This window comes from Myotis myotis, unplaced genomic scaffold, assembly GCF_014108235.1.
Source record: "Myotis myotis isolate mMyoMyo1 unplaced genomic scaffold, mMyoMyo1.p scaffold_m19_p_32, whole genome shotgun sequence".
NCBI lineage: Eukaryota > Metazoa > Chordata > Mammalia > Chiroptera > Vespertilionidae > Myotis > Myotis myotis.
Genome location: NW_023416338.1, coordinates 2,534,362 through 2,545,090, shown reverse-complemented (window position 1 = coordinate 2,545,090; position 10,729 = coordinate 2,534,362).

Genomic DNA, 10,729 nt, shown 5'->3' with positions numbered 1-10,729 from the left:
GGACATGGCTGCTGCGGGGCGACACGGGAGGGGTGGTGCTCCAGGTGAGATGCAGCATCCATCCCCGCCATGCATTCTGGGAAGAGAGATGTGTCTTGATCGAACACATGTTCAGCAGGCACACTTTCACTTTCACCGCTCCCTCCCCTCCCGCCCCCCCCCCCGCCCCGCCCTTACTGTCCTGACCTGCTTCCTATCAGCAGGTTGGGAGCTATAATTGCAGGTCGGGAAGCAGTCCCCAGTCAGACGTAGTAACCATTCCTACAACCATGCAGGTCAAGGGGACACAGGCTCTCCCACAGGTGGGTTAAACCTTCCAGTTTCCATCCACACACCGACCCTTTCATTCCCATGTTTCCAAGTCCATGACGTCCTCATTAGGGATGCCCCATGGAGCTCCTGTATCTGAGTCCCAGAAACGTCATCCCCTGGCCCATTCCCCCCATTTGTGTGCCAAAGCTTTGGGTCCATAGACAGGGACAGACACCCCAGGAACCCCGGTCTTCTGTTAGTCTTAATGAGCCAGATTAGTACCACATTCTCGCTATAATCTCTGCCTTCTAGCTTTTAGAATTTCCCTAAACCGAGGTAAAAACTGCAGCTTGTTTGGGGTCCTTCAGTGTTCAGGGACTTGCAGGGGTCGCCTGCCCCACTCGCGCCCATAGTGCTGGATGTAGACCTTTGCTCCACCCTGCCCCGTGGGCACTGGCCTGCTGCCTGCTTCCGTTCGGCAGGGGCTCCGGAGTGAGCGATGGCGATGGTGGGTCAGATACACGCGGCCGTGCTGGGAACTAAAAGCTATTTAAGGAACAATTTATATGAATCATGTGGAAAGATTGCCAAGATTTTTAAAAATGAAAGTAGGTCAAAATATGTGGGGCACAGAGCAATTTGTGTTAAAAGTAAAAACCTAGAAAGATAATGTCTCTGGGGGGAGGGGTCGGGGCTGGGGACCCTGAGGTGTGCGGGACGCTTGTTATTGTTGCATTTCGCATTCCTTTAACATTTCGGTTAAATGTTTTCTCATCCGCGTGTATGACATCTTCATTAAGAAATCCACACGACGGAACTCGAGGGAGCAGGCTTTCTAAACGACCGTGCTCATGTTTACGTCGTGGTGTCCCCACCTTGGGCTGTTGATTTTTGGAGTCAGATCGCTCTGTGCAGGGGGCGTCCTGTGCATTGAGGGGTGTGGAGCTGCATCCCTGGCCTTCACCCACCAGATGCCAGCAGCACTCACCCATCCCAAAACCTGTCCAGACATTGCCCAGTGACCTGGGTGTTAGAATTGACCCCCGTGGTAGAACTTCTGATGCTTCAGGCCCAGTCTTCCCCCTGCCTCAGCCAACACCATCTTTCTTAGCTTCATTCATTGACCTCAACCCAACTTCTGAAGAAAAGACTGGAATGCAGCTCCGTGTGGCTGCTTCTTAATTATGCCTGGGCTGAAAATTAGCACAAATGCTGAAAAAGATATACATCAGGGTTGGCAAACCATAGACCTCAAGCCAAATCCAGCCTGTTTCCTCTGTGTGTGTAAATAAAGTTTTATTAGCACATAGCTGCACTCATTCATGTGCATGTGCCTCTGACTGCTTTCATGCTGCAAATGGCAGAGTTTCGTCTTTGGAGATCATCTGTTTTGCAAAGCCTAAAGTCCTTACCGTCCGGCCCAGAAGAGGTTTGCTAGCCCTTGATCTGAACAAGAAAGTAGGGAATCTAACTTGTGAAAGGACATCTATATATATATATATAAAAGACTAATATGCAAAGTGTCCTCTCGGGAGTTCGAATGAGAGCCTGGGAGTTTGATTGTTCACTATGATGTGCACTGACTTCCAGGGGGTGGAGTGGAATGAAGGAAGGCCCCAGCCAGCAGCCGGAAGGAAGGCCCCGATTGGCCCTGATTGCCAGCCAAGCCTAGGGACCCTACTGGTGCATGAAATTCATGCACCAGGCCTCTAGTATTTAATATTTTCCTACAGGACTCAAAGCTGTCACCATCTTGAATAAGCGGGTGTGGGCTGAGAAGCGGTTCTGCTTTTTGTGAATTGCTCTCAAGCGAAAGAAACTCGCCTACTCTTGCTGGAGAGGTGGGCACGTGAGGCACTGGGCGAAGTGCTCCCCTGGAAGGCAGCCTTCAGAGACTTCTAGAACGAGCACACTGGCTGGAACTGAGCACCAGAACGCCAGCAGCAATGGCTGGCGGGACAGTGAGGGAGCGTCCCCTTCCTGGTCTACATTTTCCTCTTTTTTTTTTTTTCTTTTTTGGGAATGTTTATGAGTTAATTTGTGCCCAATTGTCCACATGTGCCAGGGTGCAAGATCTCGAATACTTCCTACTTTCCATTTTTTTTTTGTACTGAACGAATGTCACATCCAGAATCCGAAAAACTACGGTTTTCAATCAGTTTGGTGACAGCTTCTAGAAGGAGGGCTTGGGGGAGGCCATCACAGGAGACGGGAGATGAGAAAACGCAACCAGGACGGCACTCAGATCCTTCCTGAGTCGGTAGGGAAACTGTTAAAGCCAAGAACTGATGTCCAAAGGCAGTGCCATCACAGTGACACAGCTCTGGGGCCCGGGAGGAAGGAAGTGACCTGCTCTGTGTGGGGAAGTTGTAACCTCCCACTTCCCCACTGTCCTCCCTCACCCCCCCCCACGCACCCCAAATCTGCCATCACCAAAACTCGTTACCAGCAACCCGGATTCTGCCAATAAGGAGAGGGGCTGTAACACACACCTGAAACGGTTTACCACCCCATCATCACTTCCGGGACCGGCTGTTTCACCTCCCCCTCTGTGGTTACACACCTTTGCAGTTCACTCCGAGGCACACACCCCAAAGAGTTGAAAACGGGCAGTCTTAGTCTATCTGGGCGGCTATAACGGAATACCAGACTGGGGGGCCTGCAAGTAGTAGAAACATATCTTCCGTGGTTCTGGAGGCTGGAAGTCCAAGATCAAGGCATCGGCAGATTTGGTGTCTGGTAAGAGCCCTCTCCCTGTTTAATGGTCGTTTTCTCCCAGTGTTCTCACACGGCGGAAGAGGTGAGGAAGTGCTCTGTGGCCCCTTATTTCAGGGTGCTAATCCCAGTCATGGCGACTCCACCATCATAACCCAATCACCCAATGGCCCCACCTCCCAGTGCCATTATTTTGGGGTGTTAGGGTTTTAACATGCGTTTTGTGGGGGCACAGCCATCCAGTCTATAGCACAGGGACTCCAAAACATTTGTGAGTGATTGTAGCAGCACTATTTACAGTAGCCAAAAGGTGGAAACCGTCCAAATGTCCACCCACAGATGATGGACACACAAAACGTGCTGTCCCCACCCCCTGGAATGCTATTCGGCCGGAAAAGGGAACGAAGCACCGAGACGGGCTACACTGTGCAGGAATCCTGGAAACGTCATGCTGAGGGAGAGACCCTAACGGACAAGTACTGATTGTACCGCTTCTGCTCATGAGGTCCCTCAAAGAGGCAAGTTCAGGGAGACAGGAAGTAGAATAGAGGTTGCCAGGGGCTGGCAGAGGGACAGTGGGAAGTTACTGCTCAGTGAACACAGTTTCTGTTTGGGGTGTAGAAAAAACTTGGAACTAGATTGTGGTGATGGTTGCAAAAGATTGTCAGTGTATTAAATGTCACTGAACCATGCAGTTAAAGGGTAAAATGTCAAATGTCACGTTTATTTCCCCACTATGAATAAATATAAAGAGGAGTGAGCGGGTGGTGGGGGACCCAGAGCGGGCCCAGCAGGTGGGCTGTTCGCACGGGGACCTGTTGGAAGGGCCCTGTTGGAAGGGCCGAGAAGCAGGGGGAGGGGGAAGGTGGAGCCACCAGCCCATCCTCTCACTGTTGCACCACCACCACACCCGGAGCTCCTGCCACTGCTCTGGAAAACTCCGACAGGACTTGCAAGTCACCAGAGCCTTTGTTGTCTGCTCACTGGAACCTCTTGCAGAAGCAGGAAAGGGTGTGCCTCCCCCTTACCTGCCTGTGCCTCCTAGGATCCCGCTGGATGGGGAAGGGATCAGAGCTGCCAGGTCCCTGCACTGGGAGGAGGCCCGAGGGGAACGGACAGGACACACGGGCAGAGGAGAGGAGCCTGGCCCTTGGCCCCTGGGCTGCACTGTGCTGCCAGGTGCCCGTCCCTCCTGCTCTCCTACAAGAAACACAGCTTGCTCGCTGTCCGAAGAAACTTCACAAGTTTCGCCAGTGGACACCTGGGGCTGAAATCGGGGGTTCAGTTTCAGTCCGCACCCTGAGCTGTGCAGCCTGCACGCCCCTCTCCCCACCCTGTTTGCAGGAAGCCAGAAGCCGGCCTTCCGTCCCGCTTGGAGGCTTCAGCGTGGAGCATTTTTCCCGTGAGAAACTGCCCCCGAAGCAAAAGATTCCACCCCCTGTCACATGGGGGCCGTCGATGAAAATGCCCATGTGCTCCATCGTTCCAAGCACCCTCACCCCCACTTCCTGCCTGCACGCACACACACAGAGTTCCATGTCTCATTCTCAAGTACAGACTAACCCCTCGGATCTCTGGGTGTCTTAAAAGTCCCATGAAAACCAAATAGGGAATGAGAATGAAACTATACTTAGAGACGTGGGTGTATGTTTGCATTGATAAAATAAGAACGGGAGGGATACTCTGAAAACATATGACGTCTTGGAAAATAGAAAAATCCAATAGTAGGGTTGAAAGATAAAATGGTGAAAAAATCTCCCAGAAAGCACAATAAAAAGAACAGAAATGCCTGGTGAACAAAAATAGATCCAGAGACAAAGAAACACTGAACAGACCGTCTCCCCAACCTCAGAGAGAGGCTGGGGGGGGGGGGGGGGGAGGGAAGCTCAGGGAGAGAGTAAGAGATCAACCAAAGGACTTGCATGCATGCATTTTAGCAGAACCAGTGGACAGGACACTGGGGCGGTGGGCGCTTGTCCTGGGGGGCGGGAGTGGGAGGGGCCAATCAGGAAAAAGGAGGCATATGTAGTACTTTAAACAACGATAATAAAGAACAGAAATGGAAAAATAGAAGAGAGATTTTTTTAAAAAATTAAGATTCTATCCAGGAGGTTCCATATCCGACCAGTGGGAATTGTGGACAGAGGAAACGGGAGAGGAAAGTGTAAAAGAAATAATACCAGATTGCAGAGGGCCCCTGAGGGCACAGCCCAGGAAATAAAGGCCCACACGGAGGTATATTAGCCACTTATTACTATGTAACAAATTACCCCACAACAGCAGATCAAAACAATGTCCATTTATTACAGACCCTCCGAGTCAGGGATCTGGGTACGGCTCAGCGGGGGGCCTCGTCTTCCTGGTCTCAGGAGGCTGCAGTCAGGTGCCTGCCAGGGTCCCACCCAAAGCTCCACAGGGGACTCACCGGCGTCCAAGCTCCCCTCCCCTCTTGGTGGGATTCCGTTTCTCACCGAGGCTGTCCCCCTGAGGGCCACTGCCCCGGCTGGCTGCTGCCAGTGCTGTCCCTTGCTGGAGGTCATCTTCCGTCCCACCCCATACCTCCAACATTGAAGCGTATGCACTCAAAGTCAGCAGGAGATGGAGTCGGAGGGCAAGGCGGAGGGGTCATCTTTAGGACCCAAAGTGACACCCCCTCAAGGGGGCCATGTTCCATCACTTAGAAGAGAAGCACTGAGGAGAGGGGGTAACACAGGGCCATGAGGACCAGGAAGTGGAACACTGGGTGCTGTGTTAGAAGCTGCCTGTCCCCTGGACAAGTCAGCACACATTTCAGAACAGTAAGGATTAAAGATTTTCACACTTGCAGAGAAAAATAGCAGGCACCCACTTTAGTGGTGTCCGAAAACTCAACGGCAACACCGGGAGCTGGAAGACTGGAGCCAGGCTGTGTGTGAATGAGTCTCAGGTTTTTCAAAATCGTAAAAAGGCTGTGAGGGCTCCACAGGCAGGTGGTGGAGCTGACCAAAAAAAGAAAAAGAAGAAAAGGACCATTGTCTCAAACTTATGGTTACTTTCAGAAAGGAAATTTCCGTCGGCAAGCAGCCGATTCCTTAACTTGGTCGGTGAGCACATCATAGTGGCTCTATTATGGCCTTTTACCCTTTGCCTGTGTGACAGTCCCGGCGTGGGAGGTGGCCCTCGGGTCAGCCGAGAGGTGAATAAAGGGCCCAACGTAGATGGCGCCCCTGCCTGTGGCCGAGGGCGGGGAGGGAAGCATCGCTGAGGGACCACTCCTGGCCACGCCTTCCAGGAGGAGATGAGGAAGGCGGCTTGCAGAAACCAGGGCACTTCACAGAGGAGTCTTACTCAGCCCTCTGTTTGGCTTTTTAAAATATATATATTTTTATTGATTTCAGAGAGGAAGGGAGAGGGAGAGAGAGATAGAAACATCAATGATGAGAGCAAATCATTGATTGGCTGCCTCCTGAACGCCCCCCACCAGGGACTGAGCCGCAACCCGGGCATGTGCCTTGACCTGGTTCATAGGTCAATGCTCAACCATTGAGTCACCGGGGGCGGGCTGTCTGGCTTTAATGGATCCATCTTCCATCTTCTGGTCCTGCTGCTGGAGATTCTTCCGAAGGCCTGTGGGGGGCAGCAATTCCCCCCGGCTCACCAGCTTCCCTGTGACCAGCTCTCTGGTCAATTCTGTCCATCATCATCAATTCAGGTAAAACTGTTCATGCCCTTGCATACTTAAAAAAATAAAGTATCATCACTCACAGACTAATGCTTTAGTATTTATTATATCTTGGCGCACGTCTTTTGACAAGTAGTGACAGGAGAGTTACAAATCATCCAGAATGGTTACCAGTGAGAGATTGGCATGAATTGCATTTTGGAGCATATAATTCTAATAGAATTTCAGACAAAGTGGAATGGAATTGTACATTTATAACCCGACTCCCTTTCATCTGCAGTATTGTGGGCATCTTTTTTACCCCCCAATTTTATTATTTTATTGATTTTTAGAGAGAGGAAGGGGGGAGGGAGAGAGAATGAATCATCTATGTGAGACAGACACACCGATTGGTTGCCTCCCACACTCGCCCTGACTGAGGATCAAGCTGGCAGCCGTGGTATATGCCCTGACCGGGAATCAAACCTGCCATCTTTTGGTGTACGGGTCCACGCTCCAACCAACCGAGTCACGCTGGCCAGGCTGTGGGCACCTTTTTGAGTCAAGTATCCTAGAGTGTCAGAGCTTCTAATGACGTCACACTGTGTTTCGTAGTTTGGTGCTGCACCAGCATCATCCGGGGCAGGTGTGAGTCCCAGCTCTCCTGGACCTGCTCAGCTCTGCACTCTGGACTGTCGCCTGGCCTCGTCCAGACTGCCCATTCATGTCACGGGGACCATTTGAGCGTTGGTTGTCTGTGGTGGAGGCTTTGATCCTGAGGTTGTTGGTCTTCCAGGAGAATTCCGCATCCTCAGAAGGTTGGGTCTGTTTGGGGCACAGTCTGGACAAGAGATAAAGAGAATGAGATTTGCCCAGAGAACTGATAAGGCTCAGCCTGGTCTTCAGAGAGAACATGCCTGGAGGCTGTAGTGGATGACTGGTGCCTCCCGCTCCCCCCGCCCCCCGCCCTCTGCCCCCACAAGTTACATCGCATGGAACTTGGACCCCGGAACTGTGACTGTGACCTTATTTGGAAAAAAGGTCTTTGCAGATGTAATAAGTGAAGGATCTTGAGATGAGCTCATTCTAAGCTATCCAGGTGGCCCTAAATCCAATGACAGGGGTCCTTATAAGAGAAAGGCAGAGGGAGATTTGAGACAGAGAAGAGGAGGAGGCCATGTGAAGATAGAGGCAGAGATGGGGGTGATGTGGCCCTAAGTCAAGAAATGCTGGGAGCCCCCAGCAGCCGGAAGAGGCAAGAAGGACCCTCCCCTAGAGCCTCCAGAGGGAGCATGACCCTGCTGACACCTTGACTTCAGACCCCCAGCCTGCAGAACTGAGGGAGAGTAAGTTTCTGTTGGTTAAAGCTGTGTGTGGCAGTGGCCCTAGGGTCCAATCAAAGGCAAGGAGGGGTTTCCATGGGAACAAGAGGATGCTATGGCTTTGGTTTCAGGGACCATCCCTTCCTCCCAAGTTGACCCCTCACTGCATGGTTGGGGGTTTCCTCTGGCCTAAGATTGTCTAGTGAGTTTGGACAAAAAGTGCATCTCAAACTCCTCCCCGGCGGCCCCACTTCCAGGCAGGAGCTGTGGCCTCCAGGGGCCGGTACCCGGGATGATTTGGGGAAGAAAGGACCCTACATGGGAGAATGCCTTGTCATGGCCGGTTAGGGCTGGACCGGGCCACCATCAGAACAAGATGGAAGGAACGACCTGGATCTGGATCTGGATCAGGTCACCTCCCGTAAAGTCAGGTTCAGACACCTCCGAGCACCTGCCACGGCCACGGCCAGGGCACCAGGATAGGTACGCGCCGGCAAATCACAGGCTCCACCGGACCCCGAGGAATGATGGTGAAGGAGAGAGAAGGCGGGGGCCTGTGGAGCAAGAGCCTGTGCTCCCGGGACCGTGGGATAAACGGCGCCACCTCCCCGGACTGCACACGCCCCCCCTACAGACGGGGACCGTGGCAGCCCCTTCCAAGGAACCTGCTTCTATACCCAGTGCCCAGTGCGTTGTTTTCTTTTCCATGAAAGAATGCAGTCTGATAGGCTCTGCAGAATGTCTATCGTCTTGGCCATTTCTAAGTGTACTAGAGGTGGCATTAAATGCACTCACACTGTTGTGTAGCCATCCCCACCATCTACACCCACATGTCGCATCTTCCTCAACATAAACTCCCTGCTCTGTAAACACGAACTCCCTCCTCCCAGCCCATGGGAACCTCTATTCTACTTTCTGTCGCGATGGAGCTGCCTATTCTGGGGACCTCACCGAAGTGAAACCGGGCAGCATTTGCCCTCCTTTCTCTGCCTGGCCTGCTGAAACGTCGCTTTTGAATGACGGGATTAGTGACAGAGGAGGGTGTTGCTAGGCCACCTGGCAGCCCCCACTGACCAGGAGGCCCAGGATCCCTCTCTTCCTCCCGGTGGCCGCTTCCTGGGACGGATGGCCCAGGCGGGGCCTCCTCTCCGCAGAGGAGCTCAGCAACGGCCCCAGCCCCAGCCCACATTCCTGCCTCTGGCTAATTGGAGCTGATTGGGCGCAGGCAGTTCCGGAAGTCCCTGTGGGTGATCGCAGAGACGCCGATGTCTGAGGATTAGTTCAGTGAACCTCTGACCCTGGTCAGTTTAGAGCAGCGGTTCTCAACCTGTGGGTCTGACCCCTTTGGCGGTCGAACGACCCTTTCACAGGGGTCGCCTAAGACCATCCTGCATATCAGATATTTACATGACGATTCATAACAGTAGCAACATTACAGTGATGAAGTAGCAACGAAAATAATGTTATGGTGGGGGGTCACCACAACATGAGGAACTGTATTAAAAGGCCAGAAGGTTGAGAACCACTGGTTTAGAGCATTTGCCTGCACCGTGAGCACGGCCACTGTGGATCTGGAACAGGCCGGGCGCCCTTGCTGGGGGCCCAGATTGGATTTGCTTTGTGTGTGCAAATGCCTGTGTCCAGCCCATCCATCCCCACTACAAGGGACCCAGGCTGGCCTTCACCTTCCCTCTCCCTTTGTGGCTCTCTGCCGCCTCCCAGTGCTGAGCTGCAAGGTTCCCGTGGGAACCCCCTGGGGAAGAGTCATTTACTTAGTTTTCCTCTCACTTTTAACATTTGGGCAAAATAAGACTCCTGGAGAAGGCTGCCCTCTCCCTGGGGGGAGTCTCCCTGGACAGTAGTTCCTCTCTGTCCCCGCGGTTTTGTTTTCCAAGGTTTCACTTTTCCCTGGTCAAGCATGGTCTGAAAATAATAAATGGAAAATTCAACGAAATAAACATTAAGTTTTCAATTGCATACCCTTCTGAGTAGCGTGATGAAATCCCGCGACACCATCCTGTTCTGTCCCCCTGGAATGTGAATCCTTTTGTCCAGCGTCTCCAGGCTGCATGTACGCCCTGACCATTGGTCATTTAGTCGCTGCCGCAGGGATCAGATCGACCTTTCAATGGTGTGTTTATGGGGAAAGGGGCTTTGCAGACACGGTGACATGAAGGGTCTTGAGATGAGGGGGGATTGCCCTGTGTTTGCAGGCGGGTCCTCAGTGTAATGCGAAGTGTCCTTTCGAGAGGGAAGCAGAGGGCAGTTCCACACAGACGTCGTAGATGTGACGACGGAAGCAAGAGGTTGGAGTGATGCCGGAAGGAAGGGGTCACGGGCCCAGGAACTCAGGCAGCCTCAGACACGGAGGCAAGGACACGGACTCTCCCCTGAAGCCGCCAGAAGGAACCAACCCTGCCGACACCTCGACTTTAGCCCAGTAACGCCGATGTCCTGATTTCTGGCTCCCAGAACTGTACGAGAGTACATTTGTGTTGTTTTGAGCCACCAGGTAGGTGGTCATTCATTACAGCAGCCAGAGGAGACTAATACTGACTGTGTTTGCAACAGCTTCTTTCACATAACAATCTACGGCTCCTCTGCTTTTCTTGTCAGTGGCCTGCTCTCTCACCGCGCAGAGGTCACCGTCTTCACTCGGCCGTTCTCCTGATGGACGTTTCGGGCATCTCCACGGCTCCACGCGGCCCAGCCCAACTCCTGAAAGTGTTTCATCACAGCAGGGCGGTCAAGCACTCATTAACTGCATTTGGTCTCTCGTCCTCTTTTTGATTGATTAAAA